The sequence below is a fragment of the Grus americana genome, chromosome 5, assembly GCF_028858705.1.
Source record: "Grus americana isolate bGruAme1 chromosome 5, bGruAme1.mat, whole genome shotgun sequence".
NCBI lineage: Eukaryota > Metazoa > Chordata > Aves > Gruiformes > Gruidae > Grus > Grus americana.
This window is the reverse complement of record NC_072856.1, coordinates 13,924,901-13,943,934: the sequence shown is the minus strand read 5'-3', so window position 1 is coordinate 13,943,934 and position 19,034 is coordinate 13,924,901. Positions and strand designations below refer to the sequence as shown.

Below are 19,034 nucleotides of genomic sequence, written 5' to 3'. Positions count from 1 at the left end.
CACTAATTAAGTAATTAATTCATCTGGGAGATGTGTTGCTTATTTTCTCTCATTTTTCAGATGAGTTGAGTTTAAACCCAGGTCACTTGAATTTACTTTAACCATGGTTGAGTCAACAAGTTTGCAATTACTGGCCCTTTTTTACATAACAAATTTCCAGTCTTGTTCTGATTAAGCTGCGAATTAAGCAGAGCATCAGTCTGCTAAACAAATCCAGGCATGTTTTTCAAATGGCAGCCCTGGCATATTGTGAGTGAGCTTAGTTAACCAGTCCTCAGAATCTTTGATACAAAAAGCCCATTTAGGGGGGAAAAAAACCCAAACCAAACCAAAACAAAAAAAAACAAACCAAAAAACCCCACCCAAACCAACCAACCAAAGGATAAGTGGATAGGAAATCTAGCTTTTTAGATGTGTAGGGAATTAGTAACATTTTGGCTGAATGCTGAAAAAGACCCAATGTGTTTAGAGAAGTGCTGAAGTTCCTTGGCCTCCTTTAAAACACTGCATGCAGATTTTCATTCCTATGTCATCCCAGATCCTCTAATCAAGAAAACATAAGCCTGATATTTGCACACACAGGCTAGGAAGGGGAAGTATATAAATAGCCACAGGTCCTCATAGAGAACTGAAAGCAGAATGGTTCCTCTGACCTGTGGCATGCAGGAGGAGCGACGTGGCCGATGCCGCGCTCGGTTGCCTGCGGCTCCTGAGGTTGGTTGGTAAGATATCTGGCTATAGCTGGTCCTTGCACTCCACTGAGCAACAAAATATTGACTAGAAAATGGTTGTATAAGAAACTGCAGCCACAGCGAGCTGGCCTGAGGTTCAGAGGCGCAAAGGGTCTTGGAGGCGTATGTTTTTACACCGAAACATTTATTTGCGTTATGCGGTCATTTTGCAATATTGGCAAAGGCTGGCAGAGACAGGGAAGTGCTGAGTGCCCAGCAGTGTGATTAGCATTTTCAGAGCTGGGCTTGCCAGATGCCCGGGTTTTGAGCATTCGGTTTAAATTGTGGTCTGGACCATTGGAAATCCAGGGAAGTCTGCCTCGCAGCAATTGCAAAATGGGGGGGCACGCTGCTTCACTGCCATGCTCAGAATGTCACTTCTGCTCCCTGTCCATACTAGCAAGGGACAATTTCTGAAGTATATCCTTCTTACAGAGCTGGCAAGAGCCAGATACCCCCAGCAATGCTGGGTTTTCATACTTTGACACTTACTGAATAAATTAAGGGTAACGGAGCAATCAGAAATCATAGAGTCACAGTCATACGTACGCTTTGCTCAGATGGCCTTGTTGGAGGCCTACTTGCAAGCATCACCCTATGCTGAAGAGGGCCTGGTTGAGTCCTGACAGCCCTGCTGGTCTTCTAATAATGGACTTTGGAGCAACCAGAAGTGATTTAAATAGGAACCTGAGCCCTCAACTAACGATAAACGATAAGAAAAATTGTGGCAAGTGAAGCTAGTCTGCAATGTGACAATATTCCCTGACTCTGTAGCAAAATGTTTCACAAAGCAGCCTCTTGCTCACATTAAAAACAGAGAGACTTTAAGGTCAGAAGTTTCAATGAGTTTGTGCTGTCCCTGATCAAATGAGAACATTTAAATCCAAATTCTCCATTATAGCAGAATATGATCTATATGAAAGAACAAAATACCTATCTATAGACTTTTCTTTAGGCCACTTTTAAGCAGGGGCATGGGGGAATTTAGCAGAATTTGTCAGAAGTTTGGTAGAGAGCAAAATAAATCAAAAGCTTTAGCCCCAGCTCCCACCCAAACCCTACAGCCTTAAAATAGTGAAAATACACTTTAAAATGTGGACCCCTGCCTTTAACTCTATGCAGCAAGTGATGAGGTGTCATCTCTTCAGGACTTTGCAGTGAACTTGGTGCTGGGGGTTAGACAGCCAGGTGCATCTGGCAGGTGGGACACTGCTTTGGGGAAAGGACCGTCGGGTTGGATGAAATGGATACAGAAATAAGGGAGCCTGGCATAACCTGGACAGGCACAGCAATATAACTCTGAAACCAAGCCTGCCCGGGAGCGATTTTGGATATTGGAGCTGGAAAAGTTTTTCTGACATATGTTAGTTTGGGGAGAGAAAACCAAACTCTCAGCTATAATTTTCTCCTTCCTTAATCAACTTCTCCGAGAGATGAGATATGAGAATGTGCAGCATGCAGAGCACAGGCGAGAGACCCAAAGATAGGTATTCAAGAGCTCTGCCAATATTCTAATTTGTGCTATGTGATTTCTTCATTGGTTGAGAGACTTGGTCAAATAGAATAAGTGGGTATTTTATTCAACTATGATTGTACTGTTTGAAATATATTGGGAAAATGAATAATTGATATCTCATAAGACTGGCTAAATTCGGAGAAAAAAGTTCAAATATTTTCAAGAGCCTATAAAGTAGTTTAAATAATAGATGACTACGTGTTACTGTGTTTCACACACACACAACCCCCCAATCCATAATACATTTTGGGCATGTATTCATTTTCTTAAAGTGCAAATATTCTAAAAGAAAAGATGGTGGAAGAAATATTTAAAATTGGAAATCAGCACAAATGCTTTGCTGTAGGCCAACAAGAAATGGAGAGCAAATTCTTCACGAAACAACACAGTAAACTTCCTCCCACGTTACATCAGTGATAACCCCCAAAAAGATGGTGACAGTGTAAACAAAGGATGCTGTGTACAAACCACTGAAGGGCTGTACATAATCGTGTTATGTGGATACATATTATGCTGAGATAGGATTATTTTCTTTGCCAGAGAATTCAAAATATTTTTGTTTCCTTATGTGGAGTAACTGTACTCAGATTTTTTTTATGCAAACAAGTGCAAAGTATCTGTCTTTGGCTTAGCAAACAGATACCCTAGTGGAAGCTTTTACCTTTTTAACTTGCAATTTTTTTGGGGGTGGCCTCCTGTCTGACAGCTGTTTCTGCTGCACAAGGGTGTTGTTCAGTACATCCCAGGTATGGCCAGAGACGGTTGCCCTGACAATTCACTGCCGATGAATCAGACTTGTTGTCTAGGCAACTGCCTTCAGCTCTAACTGGAAAACGATGAGTTAAGACCAGAATCTTAAAACTGTGAGGACTCCAAGGATGGTCTCATCACACTCAAGGCTCTTCTAAACCTTAATCTTTACGGGCATGTGCTGTAAAGGCACAGTCTGAGGATGTAAGGGGTAATATGGCATCAGCGAGAAATGGCAGATGATTTGCTGCAACGGAGAGCTGCAGCCTCCTCCACAGCGCAGGGATGGGGGAGCGGGTCTGATGCCTGGGCACGGACTCCGAATCCCCATGAGAGGATGCAAAAGGTGGAGTGGGAACACCGAGTGCCCCCTCGTGCCTTGCAGATGTCTGGCATTTCTCTAAATGATGCAAAATGTCAAACTCTTTCCCTACTGTTAAAATTTCTGTGCTGGGCAGAGCAACCTTTTATAAGGTCCAGCACAGACAGTGCTTGGTAACTTCATGGAGAGAAGACTGTTTAGGAACAGCTCTTGAGGATTGTTTCTCAAAAAGAAAGCATAAAACCTGCTATTTCTGGCTTTTCACTATAGATGCATGCAGCACCCTACTTATGTACAGTACGTTAGAGCAGGTTCCATTTCCAGTCTTGGGGCCAACCTGGTGTAAGGGATGATGACAGAGGGCACAAATAGATTTCCTTGTTCTTCTTGGATACACACATCTTCAAAAAGTTTTCAAATAGACTAGCTGCTTCTAACACAGTGGTGGCAAAGTTTGCTCATTCAGAATTATACGAAATCAGCTCTGACATGAGAACCTCACCCCACGCACCTTTGAGTGTGCAGCTGGGCAGCTGCTAAATAGCATGAACCAGGAGTACTGAACGTGGAAAATTGACAGGGAGTGTGTGTGTGTATGTATTGATCCTTGATTATTCTGAGTGGGTTTAAACCAACGTGCTGAACTGACAAAGTAATAATTTCAGGGATTTGTGTAAGTGATGAAAAAATGTACTTCCCTCTCCTGAAGCTATGGCTGTGGTGAGGGTGTCTTCTCTAGACCTGTGCTTTACCTGTGAGGATGAAACTATGGGGACTGCAGGTGCTCTGTACTGGGGAACGTAGGGATGATGGTCTAAAACACAGGTGCTGGGGCAGAAAAGATGGATGAAGTTAGCAGGCTAAAGAGTGAAATACAGGAAGACAGGTAAGTGAGAGTCAAAAAAACCATATCGAGCATCATCTGGTAAAGGTTCAAAACCAGCTTCCTCCCTAGGGGAGCTCCATGCATAGCCCCTCTCCAGGGACTCAGCTGTTCGCTCCTGCCCCTTGCAAGCACGGCTGGAAATAAAGGAAGTGCCATTTGTTAAGAAGCTGAGCTGGCTATTGAGTGGAACATAGAAGCTTTCATTATATTTTGTCCCAGTAAGTATGAACTATCTGTCTGTATATATGAGAGCTGCCAAATGGCTGTCTTCTACATTTGTGTTGACAATCTGTGTGGCCACACAGACACTGTAGTACAAGCCTGAATAATAAAAATTTAGGAAAGGATAGTCTTTGGAAATAGAATATAATCAAAATTGGTTTGGTTTTGTTTTCTAGTAGAGCAAAGACCATAGCTTCTGTATAGTTTTCTTTGGAAGTCAGTGAAGCATGCGTAGATGAGGGTTGCAGCTGTTAACAACAAAAATCATCTGAAGCTTCTCCCCTCACAATGTTGAATTTTACAGGCTGGTGTATGCAATATAAAATCTATCCACTGCTAATCACAGTAACAAATTACATCTGTCAATACAGACAGATGAAGCACATTTTGTATAAACATGTAGAAACGGTCACCTGAGACCTCTGAGGCAGAACAGCTTTTTGTTGTAGTGCTTCTACCAGAGTCATCAACAATCCTGACAGTTCTAGTTCCCTGCTGAAATTGAAACATTTCATGGGAATAGATTAATTACTGCTAATAATCTTGACAGAATGCCATCAAAACATCTTGTTTTGATTTATATGGAATATAGAATGCAAGTCAAAACAAATCACTGGTGCTTGAAACAACATACTTCGGAGTTTTAAATTTAATGTTCTCAATTCTTCATTAAAATGAGTTCTTAGCAAAAAACTTGGAATTTCTAATGTGGAAAATTGTTCCAAATCGATTCCAGCTCATAGTTTTCTTTCCTCTTTAGCTTATATTTTCACCAAATCTAGCCAAGGCATATAAAAGAAAACTTATTCTTAAAGTGGTGATTATTGAGTTTGTGAAGTCTCTGTATGAATGTACTATTGGCTCTAGATTTAAAGCCTTAAAATATATTGAACTGCTGAAACTTTTGGAGGCCCACCTAGGTTTGCGCTGTGCCTGAGATGCTGAGAAAGACTTTCATTCTGCTTACCAGACACATCAAATTCTAAGCCCCTCACTTTTCTCTAGGAAAAGATGCTATGACAGACCTTCTTCAATGTGGTGCTGAGTACTTTGTCAGGAAAAGGTAACCTGCTGCGGCACAGGGTCCCACCACAGCTGTAGCTCCCTGCTGGATTGCAAGAGAATTCGTGGGATCTGAAAGCAAAACAAATGAGGTCTCCTCTTTTTTTGAACAACGTCATGTTTATTTCATAATGAAATAGGTGCAGAGGAGTGGTGTGACTAATATTGGAAGAGGAGAGGAAGAATGGTAAAAATCCAGTAATGGACGAGAATGTGTGTGTAATGTGCTATAAAATGTATACTGCATTATAGCTATATCAGGTAGCTCAAGACCTACAGTCACACTGTGTCTAGGTCTTTCCAGGCAAATCCTGGCGGTTAGATGCACCGGTGTGTCTGGGCAGCGCTGGCTTGCAAATCCGACTTTTAAAAGTTTGGTCAAAGTGAAATGCTGATGAATGCTGGTTCAGGCTCACTTTGCTGGTTTAGAAATTTCCTCTTCTGTGGGACTCGTGATAAATATTCCCCTGACTTGAGTAGCCGGGCTTAGTGCCGAATTTCAGTAAAGACCTGGAAGTGTAATATCAGGGTCTGTCTGTCAGAATCTCTTATGTTTAACATTAAAAGATATTTCACATTTTGCAGCGGTGCATGTGCTATACAGACATGAATGAATACTGGCTTCTTAAAAATAGAAAGTGAAAAAGCAAATACTTTGGCTTATTGAATTGAGTCAAAGTCTACAGAAGAACTTTGTTTATTCCCCTGGGCTGAATTTGAGGCATTTTGTGATGCCTTAGGCTTCTGAACAAAAACTGCAGAAACACCTGGCTGGTTTTTTTTTTTTTTTAATCTCCATGAGAAATAAAAATTACTTATGACGGCATTTAACTGTAACTGTAAACAAGATTTATTCAGCACCTTTACAGCCATTTGCCTTTTTTGGGCTTGCTTTATATGATACCTTTGCATCCATAAATATTCCAATCTGTTTCTGTGAAGCTCGCATAGCGCTTCAAGAATTCTCATAAGAGGAGCTAAAGCAGCCAAACTAGTAGCTGTGCAAATATATTTAAAATCTCACTGTGGCTCACACAGGAGATTGGCAAGCATGACAGAGGAGGTATTTTATCAACGCGTTGCCTGATACTTAGCATGTAGGCGAACACATCCAAACTTGCTTTCCTGCTGGCATTAAATGGCTGAGGGAGCTGGTTTGGACCACTTTTAAAAACGCTCTGAAATTCTACACACTGTACTAAGGATTACTAGAGCTAGTTGCCATAACCATAGAAGCCATTATTATTTGCATTCAGTAATTGATTTTCCCAGTTTAACTTCATTGCTTGGCAGCTTTATTTACTTCCCACTTTTCTGTGTTTTCTGTAGATGTAATGAGCATTGTGGTTTTCTTGGTTAGTGTCAGTTTAAATTATTCTAGCAGAAAACTTTGTATGTAAAGAAAAGTTAGGTATAGAATCATAATTTGTTGGATGTAGTAACCTATCAACTAAGTCAAGTTACAAGGTGAGATGTAAGGAATTTTCCGTATGTAAAGTGGAAGGAGGAAATACTCTAAAATCCAGTCTGCACTTCAAGGCAACTATCATTTGTGTTTTCTGCACTTACGTGCTGCAAGACAGTGTTTTAGCAACTAATGTAACAGGGAATGTAATCTGCATTCCCTGCACAATTAAGATGTTAACACCTCTATTAATAGGGGAGAAAACATGGTGCCAATTTTTTGTCTGAGAAATAGAGATGCCATACTGAAATATATCAAATAATTAATATCCATATGTTGAATCTCCTGATGTCTCCAAGACCTCCCATAGCACTCCAACTTAAAGCAGAAAAAACTCATTTCTTTTTCTAATTGAAATGAAGAGCACCTGTCATCATAGACAGAATGTGCTGCCAGAAAGTTTTTAGCTGGAGCATTTGCCACTCTTTCCAGCAAACTTTAGTTGCGTGGCACAGCCAAGAGATAGTTGAAGGTGCCAGTAAGTAAACAATCAGGCAGCTTAGTGATTACAAGGTTATGGCAGACCTATCTGTAAAGCCCATGGAACTGAAAACCAGACTTCTGATGGGGAGGGAAAGGAAGGAAAAGCTGTTCTGGGGTCAAGATGTGGCTCTCTGCTTGTCAGCTGCAGTGAATCCATATCCTGGCCCTTGGAAGGGGTGTAAGGGGCTACTCATTTTATCTGGGATTCTTGGCAATTATTCTGAATATCAAAAAGCTCTCTGTGTCCGAGGCTGCTGAAAGCAATGATTAGTCCAAACTTCGGCTCAAGTAATTGAAGAGGGATTTTTTTCCCCTCATTCTTTTCCCTGGGTGTTTTTAAAAAAGTATAATATTTGTATATAAATACTTGTTCTTAAAGGATTTGGGAGTTTTGCCAAGGACTGTTCATCTCTCTTATTTGGTAAAAAAATAGAACCCTAGATAGATGAGCTTTTCTCTCTCCTCCCATTTTTAGTCTGTCCTTACACCTCAAACTATTTTCTAGTATAAGAACTAGGAGCCAGCAAATGAAGCTAGTGGGAGACGTGATCAAAACAAGGAAAAGGAAGTAGTTTTTTGCACAGCAGGCGACAGACGTGTATCTGCTTGCCAAAGCAAGCTGTAGATGCAAGAGGGTTTTTTTATACGGAATCAAGGAGATTTGACTCAGGAAATGCCCTGAATTGAAAAGACTCGAAGGCTGGAAGAGAAGGTAGCCTTTTTTTTTTTAAGGCATGTACTTGCCTTATTCATTTTTTTCTCTGAGTGTGCGGATACTGCTTCTGCTGCAGACAGGGTACTGAGCTAGGCAGCCCCTTGGTCTGAGCCCGCACAACTCTGCCGCTGTTCTCACCAGATTTCACGCTTCGCACTGTTAGTGTTTCCATGGCTTTTATGGAAACAGAATAACACCCCGGGGGTAACTGCACGTCAGCATTTGCTGATGTAATCCCTTTGAGATGAAAGGAGCTCTATAAGTAAATATAAAGTCATGTTCTAACCTAGTACTTTTGATGAGACGGTGAAATGATCTAGAGACCAATAAATGTGAATAGTTCTCAGCACGTTTTTTTTCAGCTATCCACACTTCAAGCAAACAATTGTTGTTCTCTATAGCTCATAAAATTCCCACTGAAATAATAATTGAAACTGATAAGGCTTTTACCCGGAAATCTCTGTGTACACAATAAAAGGTGCCCATCCTCCAGATATAAACAAAGAGCCATTGAACCTGTTTGAGTTGAGGAAGAAACACAGATGGTATGGGCAGAGAGGCATTCTGCAGCGCTGGATAATACGTCTCCTTTCTAGCTCCTTGGGGTTTTTTTTAAGCACCTCCATGTCCCCCTTCTCTCCCAGCTTATTCTTCCAGTGTCAGTAATAGTCACAAGGTGGAAGCAGAACTTGCTGTGCCAGAGAAGGAAAGGTATCTTTCCTTCTCTGCCCCTTTGACTTCCAGCCTGGCTTCAGATCAGGACAGTTGTCACTTTGTTGTTCAGGGCAATTCCAGATGAATCCGGCAGCCCTGTATTTGGAGTGAAAGGAATTACAGCACTGCTCATGGCCCAGCAGGACCAAGTCTGTAAGACTATGCTGCCATCGATGGTTATCTATCTCCCACTTACCCAAACAGGTGTCAAAGAAGTATTTTTGCCTTAAATCTCTTTGATTAACTGTATGTGCCATATATAGATAAAATGAGTTAATGATAACATGTAGCCTGGCCTTGTTTTCCTGTCTTTTGCATATAAATAGGGATGAATGCAAGCAGAGAAGAAATAGGAGCTGTTCCATCATCTTGAGGGTAAATTGTGGCCAGAAAGTACCTGGGCTCCCCTTTGATCACCATCTGCCCTTGACTTGAGTTCTTAGCTATATTTAATTAATAAGTGTATTTGCCTGTTGAAGAACTAGCAAACTTTCTGCAGCAATCGCTTTCCCGTTAAGCAGCATATGCGCTGTGTTGCCCCTGCCAGTGGAAGCCGTGTAAAGCAAAACAGAAGAAAATAGGGGAACGCATCATTGTGTGGCTGGATAGGCAGGAGAGTTGTTTGGTTTTTTCAGATGTATCTCTTACAGCACTGGTCATGGAGGAGGACTAAATCCTGCTCTCTTCAAAGCAGTAGGTGGGATTTATGGCCTGTCATCGTTGCTTCCCTGGCATGGAAGGATGCACCCTGAGGAGATATTGGGATCTTGAATGTTAATTACTAGCTAAAAGGCTGAATACTGTTCATTAAAATAGAAAGCAGAATAGAGATAGGTTTAAAAGAGTGCACAGAAGGAGTATGAGAGTGCTGGAAGAGAAGCAGCTCAAAAAAGAAATAATACTTGGCAACTCTTCTGGAGACTGATGCACAGGGAACATCTCACTTAATCTGTCACAGGAGAGCTCTAACATTGGGGAGGGCTGGGAACCAAGCCCCAAAACAGCAAAAAGGTCAATTGTCTTGCTCTGTATTTAAATACCAAGAGGAAATTAATATAACGTTTCCCCACCTGTTCCACTGGGACTGTAGTTCTTCAAAATGCTTCTCTTGCTTAGTGGGCAAGAAAATGCCAGGAAACATCTAATATTAACAAGTCTGCTATACCGAACTGTTGCTAGCCTAGACTTAGACGCATTAGTTTTAACTGCTTTTCTCTATGCTTTTGTTATCCAACACTTTAATTCTTGGAGGGGCAAGAAATCCCAGCTGTGGGATTGGATTCTGTTGCCCTCTAGCCTGTAAGAGCAGCCATGCAAAAAGATTTCTGTAACAGATCTGTGCTCTGGAGAGAGGGACAGAAAATAATTGCAAAGTTGTATAAGCACAGGCTGCGTATTTGCCGGTTCTGATGGCTGTATGGGAATATGAGAAAGACATCTGCATGTACTTCTTTTGCCAGGGTCACGGCACAGCCCTTTGATCAGAGACAAGCAAATTAACGAACTGCTGAATCTTGGCCCGTATGTCTGTCTTTTCTTGTCTCTGACACAAGGAGGCAGACAGTTTCATCCAACAATGTGAATATGCTCTTCGGTGCTTGCTACAGCTGTTGCAGGAGAGGTTACTTCTTACAAGTGGGCAGTGGGGTGTCATTGTGTTGTTGCAGAATCTCTGCCAGCAATTAGCTCATATGCCGCTCAGGAACAACGAGAAACAAAAAGCTGTGGGCCCAGTAGGATTGCGAGTCAAGAAATTCTGCCTTCTTTAGTACATTGCTACTATCCTACTTGCTGTTAGGCTGCCTAAATGCAAAAGGCTAATTTTTTCAGGCCACCCAGTCATGTAAAGTTGCCTGATTTTGCTTTTATATTTCAACACAATTTTTTCTTTGGCAAGGGTTCATTTGCTGTTTTCAAACAGTACCTATGCTTCAAAGGCTTCAGTGATTTGAGCAACTTACTTGAAAAATACCATAGCATTTATCAAATTCATGACATATTAGTGTTGAAATTTGGTGCATTCAGTTATGGCTGGGAAGAAATTGAATACCTCCTATGTTATTAGTTGTAATAGCCTAGTCTCTTGGCATTAAAAAAAAATGAAAAAATCTAATTTCCAAATCGTCTTTACATGCTTCACCAGCCAGTCCTCCTTTAATGCTATTATTGATTTGGTTCCTAGAGACTTGACTGGTTTTTTCCTTAAGATTGGGAGAGAGGGATTTGTTATCCAAAACTGCTTTTGAAATTAAAAGGTTGGACAGGCCTCATTACGTCAGCGAGCTGAAAGTTATTTTAAAGGAAACACCAAAAATTATGCTTTTCTAATTGAGTGATGTAGATATGTATGCATGTTGTCACAGAAGTAATCATCCACTGTCTTGATGCCATCCAATGAATCTTGAAGTAAAATTTAGGCTCGGTTCTCAGCCACCTTAGAATGAAGCTCTGATTCTCACGTGCTTTAAATTCCGCACTCCGTGAGCAAGCAGGAGAGACTGGGGAGGCTCTTCCATCTGATGGGCAACCAGTGAAGTATGTACCCAAAGCTGTAATAAAAAGCAGTGTTTCCATAATGGCAAGGTGGGGAGGTAGCCAGGAGCAGTGTGTCCCAGGAACACCTGTGGGCACAGACACAGCTGTGAGCAGATGACTGGTTCCTGCACAGCCATGCCTGCTTCTTGTCTGACGACAGTACGCCTTGGTGTCTCACCGTGTTTAGCTCAGATAACTACCCATGTAAGCGTAAGGATTCGTATGCTTGCATTCTCCTATCAGCTCTGCAAGGTTAAATAAACATTTAAACATGTTCAGGGTTAGAGCAATACTCTGCTGTGTTCTGCTAGTGACAGAGCAGTGGGTTTGTTTACCAGTGGATTGTTGGTTACTATCACCGGTGAAATTTAACTTGTTTTCTCTGTACAGCACCTTGTGTGTGCTACTTCATTTGCATTAAGCATTGCAGACAACCATGGAAATGACCTTTTTTAATCAAAAAGGAACCATTTGCTAGTCAAGTTCAATAAACCTAAGCTGGCAAAAACATCTGCTCTGATTTGATAGTAATGAGAATTTTACAAATTCAACGGTAAAGTTATCCTAGTGCTTTTTTTCCTGGGTTATAAAACACATGCATTTAGGCATTTGCTAGTAGAGAGAAGCATGAGGAGCTGAAGCATATCTGTTCATGCTCAAACTAAGGCATCAAAACAGAGACAACGATTTCTGAAATGCAGCTGGTGTCACCAGGCAGGTGATTGAAATAGGCTTCAATGCCGTAGCAAGTAAAGACGTAGGTGCTCACCACAGCAATCAAATGTGTTTCTGAGCTGGTAGACCTTAAAGCATGTGATTTAGGGTGTTCCTAAATTAGGATCAAAAGGCATAAAATATCCAAATGTTACTGAACTTGATTAAGCAAACAACAATTAAATTTCCAGTATGTTGCAGCCCTGATTTCAATGTTTTCTAGACAAATGGCAATATATAGCAGCAGAGAATCTGTTTCTTCATATCGTTCCGTGGTAGCACAGATGTTTATTGCAAGGCTATTCTGCAATTTAATGCTTTTAGAGCTGACCGTGTGTTATCATGCTCTATAAATTAATCACAGCTGAACTGGCCAAGGCCAACACTATTTCTTGGGAAGTAGCTAACTGATTGAGTCTTTCTTTAGATGAAGAGGAGGAAGAAAACACAAATCTGCTCTGCAAGTAAACGTTTATTTGAGCTTGAACTTTGGGATGTAACTGTTGTTTGGGTTATGGTATGAACGCAGTCACTTTGTATTGCTGATCAGATAGGCATGGGTATTTAACAAGTGAAGTTTCTGTAGGTGAGATGTATTCATGGGAAATTATGGAAGGTTTGACAAGGAAGTGGAGCTAGGTAACCCTTTTACCCTGTGTGGGTATCACCAGAGGAGGATTGGCTGTAGGGATGAACGGCTAGTATATAAAAGCTCACACTTTCAGAAATTGTGTGCAGTCTCTTGGGGAACACAAACTTAAGAAATATTGTCCTATGCCATTCTTTGGAAAAAACATTTTAGCAGTGAAAAATGTTGGAGAAAACATTATTTTGCCAGACAAAGTATTTCTGTATCTAGATGTCCTAGGTTTTCATGGACTTGTTGCTTATGTATTTTAGGAATTTATTCCTATCTAAAGAAGCTTTCCCCCTCTATCTTGACTTAATTACATGATATAAACTCAGTGAAGAGAAGCTATCTTTGTTTTACTGTGAAATAAACTTACTCAGTTCAGTTCTATATTTTTATCAACAACTGGAGTTAGTAAACAAATGCAGGCAGCTTCCAAGCATTTTCTGTTTCTGGTTATCTAACAGGTATTAATTAACCGACATGGAAAAAACCACTACTAGGAGGGAGGTACTTCAGGCCAGGAAGATATGTCCTTATAACATGTGGTGTTGGCACAGATGTAAAAAAAGTGTTTGGAGCTTATATTGGAGATTTGGTCATTTTTGCTGAGTGTGTTTCAGTACTTTCTATTTGTTGAAGCTGTACAATGGATAGAAAAATGCTCTAGCTGATGATTATTGCACTGTTGATGCTTATGAATCAGCAGTATATTTTCGTGCTGTGAGCTCATGCGGTAAAAAGACTGCCGGTAGTGAGGTCTGCAAGAGCTGAATTTGTGCTTAATAGCTCTTGCAACTTGATCGGGAATGTGGATGAAATTACAAAAGCGTGGTAATGCTGCACGCAGACGCTTTAGACTAGAGATCTGGTGTTAGAAGGCAGCATAGCAAACAGCGTTTTCTTGTCTAATATTGGCTGGAAGCACTGGAAAAGCAGACCTTACCAGGAGGGTGGAAGGATGCGAATACATCCTGTAGCATGGTGCTTTGCATCCCTGAGGCAGGAGAGAATTTTCAGGAAAAGCTGGCATGCCTTGATTTTTGAAAAATGTACTTTCTTAAATTTTGTGACTTGGAAAACTCCAATTATGAATATATGCAACACTCGAATGTGTTTTTATAACTGTTCATCAGAGAAACATTTGTATTTTAAGACATTCTCATTTTCTAGCTGTGGACATTATTAAGTGGCACCTCACAGAGTCTGATGGTGACTCTGGAAGTTTGCTTGGAGGCTGTCACAGTCAGGGCTCTTGCAGGTTTCAACCTTCTGTTACCTGCCCAGGTTCAGTCAGAACTACTTTCTTACAGGTATTCTCTGATGTCCTCCTGGTTATGTTTTTTTCTGCAGAAGCTGAGCTGGCTTTGGTCCCTGTCTGGCTGATGGTCTCTTGCACTCCCGTGCAGACCCTGTCCTGCCCCTTCTCCAGTGTAGCAACACTTGTTTAACTGCCTGTTGTAGTGAAGTTTTCTGATTTCTTCTCTTAAAAATCCAGATTCACTAATTATTTCCTCAGCTATCAGAGCCAAATTTCAGCATTAGAGGTTGACTCTGTTAGAGCTTAACCCACTATTACTAGCTCAGGGAAGAAGTTATTCTTTTTACCTTTGCTCTTTCGTTTGGGAAATAAATGTAAAATAGGTTGTCAGGGTTTTTTCAGATTGTAAAATCTTTGCTTCTGATGAATAAAAAATGCACTTTTGTAATGTTGTGCCTGTCTCAAAGGATTTGAAATTATACACTGAGGTCAGATTTCAGTACTTAGTGAAACTTCCATTTTATAGTCTGTAAACATCAGTGGTGTTTTTCTTTGAATAGAGCTGCAACTTAAGCGTACTTACAGTAATTTGCCTTCTAGTCCTTTTATGCTAAATAGGGCAATTGAAATTCTTCCTACTTCTTTAGTCTGAAAATATTTTCATTAAAACAAATGCCTGCTCTGTTGAGATTTTTGCTATCACAAACATGTTCAGAGGTACTGATTTGATCAGGATAAGCATCACCAATTGCAATCTTAATTTCACAATCTAATGTCCTTAAACATAAGCAGTGTTATCTGTGTTGCTATTTAGGAGACTTTATTTCTTCTCTGAGAGGAGAATTTTTTTTTTTTTTCAAATTCAGATGTAGTTGGAGTGTGAATGTGAGCATGGAGCTATGTGGAGTGCTACAAGTTGTTTTGATACATAGCATCCTTTTCCCTGACTTACTTCCCCTTTCTTTTTGGTCTAGTTGCTTTACGCTTTGCGTAACTAAATGCCATTTAGATTCTGACCTGTTTCTCAGGGTCTTCACAATGGTCTTAAGTCATGGTAGAAGGTAAGAAACCATACAAATAACATCTTACGGTTTACAGTAACTTTCTGCATAAAGTTTCTGTGTGAACTATTCAGTCAACAGGAAGGAGAATGCTCTACCAAACACACAGGGAAGTCGCTTTATCCAAAAATACATGTGCACATGCAGAAAGGAAGCCAAGCATACATGTGGGAGGAAAACAAGCTTTATCCCTGGTGGAAACAACAGACGAAATGTTTTTCTAGGCAAATGGGACTTAGGGTGGCCATGTACGTTTTAACTATCTCTGAAGGACCTTGGGACCTTTGATGTCTGGAAAGAAATTGAAAGGTGTAATACATAAAGTGTTAATGATAAAAGGGGAGCAGGTGTGTTTTCTCTCTTGGTAATTCATAATTAATGTTTTCAAGGCTGGAGAAGGTAGAGTTTTTTGTTTGTTTTTTTTCCTCTCTTTATAACTTGGGGAATTTTAGAGCACAGTAAACAATGGGTTTTCCATTCCAGTGAACAAGCTGTTCCAGGCTCTCAAGCTATAGCTTTTAGCCCATTAGACTGAATCCTGCTGGAATGATGGATGCTGCAGCCACCATTCAGTGTTGGCAGTCTGGTGTGTCTCCATGCTTAATTAGTCAGGGAAATCAGCTTGAGAGGCAGCAGTTGCCTTGACAGAAGCACTGAGAGAGGTTAGTTGTCATGTGTTGGGTTTTTTTAACGCAGTTAATGTTTGGCTCCCAGGGGGTGACAGTTGGCTGGACCCTGAAGCAAAGGAGGTGGAAGAAAGAGTGAGCATTTAGCCAAGAGGTGTGGGAAATGCCTCGCAGTAAAGAGCAAACAGGATTAGGTTCTGTTGGCACAAGCCTACTAACCACAGGGCAGTATTTCAAGAGCATGTAGGAGCTGGGCAAATTGAACTCTGGCCTTGCTTTCTGAGCAGCTGAGTGCCTGCCTTTCCTCAGCATACAAAGTAGCTATGAGATAGCACTTTAACTACATAAGATGATGACAAATATTCTCAGTACAGCTCCCAAGCCAGACACCAACTGTTGCTGGCGTTTAGGCTCCACAGGGAATGGATTTAAATCATACATCATTTGGAGTGGGCCATATCCCATGCCCACCTACTCTTTGGCTCTTTTTCAGGCAAGACTGGTCTGTCCCAGTCTCTGTAAGCTGAGTATCAGCTCTGATGACAAGAACCTATGGTTTGCTCTCAGTGCAGATAAGGCAAACTGTTTTGGGCTGCATTAGAAGGAAGGCACCCAAGCAGACCAGGGGAGGCGCTTATCCGCACCTACTTGGCACTGGTGAGACAGCACCCGGAGTGCTGGGTCCAGTTCTAAAGGAGACGATTCCTCCCCACCTGCTCTGGCTGTGACTGCAGGGTCTCTGCTTTTACATGCTTTGCAGTGGGTGCTGTTGCTTGCACTGGGCATGAGAAGCATGAGATTGTTTTGCAGGTTATGTAAAGGGCTCTGTTTCCTGGCTAGCTGTTGTTTTTTGATCTTCCTTCTGTACCTGTCTTCATTTCAAGTGTTCCGCAGAGACTTTCAGCTAGCTCCCCAGAGCTCAAGCTCAGATGGTGCAAACTGTTGCACCTTTGTTTTGTTAAAAAAAAAAAAAACCAAAAACAAAACAACAACAAAAAAACCAAACCACAAAAAACCCAACTCACTGGGTCCAGTCCCTTTGTGGAGTACTTGCTGTTAGATACTATGTGGCAGAAGGCTCATCTGCAGTATAAGCATGGCAGATATAACACACTAATTAAAGCAACTCTTCCAGTGATGGCTTGCTAAATTGCGCTCTTGGGTAACTGATTCTTTATTGTTATTAAATGTTCTCCATAGGATCTCCTCAAATAGAGGACTTTCTTCTATCTGCGTTTTTCAAGAAGAATGGTTCTTTTGTGCATTGGCAGACATTAAATTAGAAGCAGGTTTTGTCCATGTTCTTATAGAAACTCACCTATTAGTAATAAAGTCCACTAAGGTGCCTGGAGTTTATAAGCCCACTGGACAGGCAGAAACATTTGGGAAGTAGCAAATGGGAGGGAAGGCAGTTACAGTTTCCTAAATGGAAGTACCTAAGAGATGCCCACAAGGGGAGTGGGAGAAGCACTGGATGATGCAAGGAGATGAGCATTACTAACCAGACATCCTCTACCTGGGAGAAATGCCTGCTACCCATGTCTGAACAACATCGCTCCTTTTCTGTCATTCCCCATTGTCCTAGATGTGCATTCTGTTCTGTAAAATATGAAAACACTGTATCCAATGGGGTTTTTTTTGTTGCTGTATTTTGGGTTTGGTTGTCTCATTTTGTTGTGTTGGGTTTTTTTTCTTTGTGGGTTTTGTTTGGTCAGTTTTGTTTGGTTTTTAGCTTAATGACATGTAAAGACATTTAAACTGGGTTTAAACTTCATATGAGTCTGAATTGGTAGCAGTAAGAATCACATCAAGAGTATAAAGCTAAGGAATCAGGAAACTCAGGAGTTACTCTTATTTTGGGAAAGTTCAGGTCTAATTGTAGTAATTCAGGTAACGTATTTACCTCCAATACCATGACCAGATCTATAGTGGAACATTTAAGAAGTAGCACTGAGTGCCTATAGACTAAAAGACTGCTCAGCATTGGGATGTTTTCCTTCTCACAAAGACTTTTGTGTCTTATTTTCAAGGGGCTTATGCCTGTGAGGTGAGGAGCATCCTCCATCTTCATCAACCTCACCAGGACTTTGGGATGCTTAGCAGCTGTTGGACTGGTCTCCAACTGTGATGTAGTATCTTTGTACACCAGAGCATGACTACTTTGGAGCAGTCAGTAACTTGCGCTGCAGTTAGGCTTGAGAAGCTTTGGAGACTGAGAAATACGTATGCTCAAGTCCAGGTCTGTCCTCATCCAAGTGAGAAAAGTAGTTGCCTTGAGCTTCATGTGTACTTATGAGAGATGTATAGCTCAAGGCCAAAGTCTGTCCACCTAAGAACTATCCCCCAACTCGGATCGCTTGAGCCACATAAACATAGATGGGATGAATCCAGGTTGTAGCTAATAATCCTGAAGCAGCCCCTGATCCTTACCTTGCTTAAGTTTCTGAAGCAACCTGTTGTGTTTATTGACATACCTTTTGTATCTTCCTACTGCTATTATAAAAATATTAACTGTGTGTCCTGGTTTAACCTGGCAGGCAGCTAAAACAACCACACAGCCATTCACTCATATACACCCCTTCCCCAGCGGGATGGGGGAGCGAGAATCAAAAAGAGAAAAGGTAAAACTTGTGGGTTATGATAAAGACAGTTTAATAGGCCAGAAAAGGAAGACAATAATAAAAGAATATACAAAACAAGTGATGCGCAGTACAACTGCTCATCAACTGAAGCTGATACTCAGCTAGTTCTCAAGCCAAACTGCCACCACCCAGTTATATGTGGAGCATGATGTCATATGGTATGGAGTATCCCTTTGGCCAGTTTGGGTCAGCTGTCCTGGCTGTGTCCCCTCCCAGCTTCTTGAGTGCCCCCCGCCTTCTCGTTTGCAGGCCAGTATGAGAAGCTGAAAAGTCCTTGACTACTTAGCGACAACCAAAACATCAGTGTGTTATCAGCATTATTCTCATTCTAAATCCAAAATACAGCACTATACCTGCTGCTAGGAAGAAAATTAACTCTATCCCTGCTGAAACCAGGACACTGAGTGAAGTACGGATTACCGCTCTCCCTCTGTTTTGCCCATAGCCCAAGACAATGGCAACTTCACCCGAGTGAAGCTTGCCTGTGTGCTGTTGTGAGTGGCTCTGAAGAGACAAGTGGGTTATGACTGAACTAATGAAGCTTCTGTCTTTTGGGTTCTTTGTCTTGATCCTGCCAAGTATTTTATCAGCTCCTTAAACAAACTAAATAATCCCAGCGTGGTCCCGAGTGTCCTTTTGTGACAGGGTTTTGCTACATTGCAAGCATATTTCAGCTGCTTGCTTTCTTCAAACAGTTC

The 19,034-nt window shown here is 41.3% G+C and overlaps 1 protein-coding gene across 5 annotated transcripts in view; it reads left to right on the top strand.

The window, feature by feature from the left end:
* The window catches only part of TUB (TUB bipartite transcription factor), a 157,902-nt gene that overhangs the window by 17,139 nt on the left and 121,729 nt on the right, over nucleotides 1-19,034 (top strand). For 2 of the 5 annotated variants that reach the window (XM_054828009.1, XM_054828005.1), the window contains exon 1: nucleotides 12,511-12,579. The exons of 2 other annotated variants lie outside the window; for them this stretch is intronic. The gene's annotated coding sequence lies outside the window, so the exon portion shown is untranslated. Of the gene's footprint in view, nucleotides 1-12,510; nucleotides 12,580-12,609; nucleotides 12,633-19,034 lie in introns of those variants that run through there. One more of the 5 variants, XM_054828006.1, reaches the window with a different exon arrangement.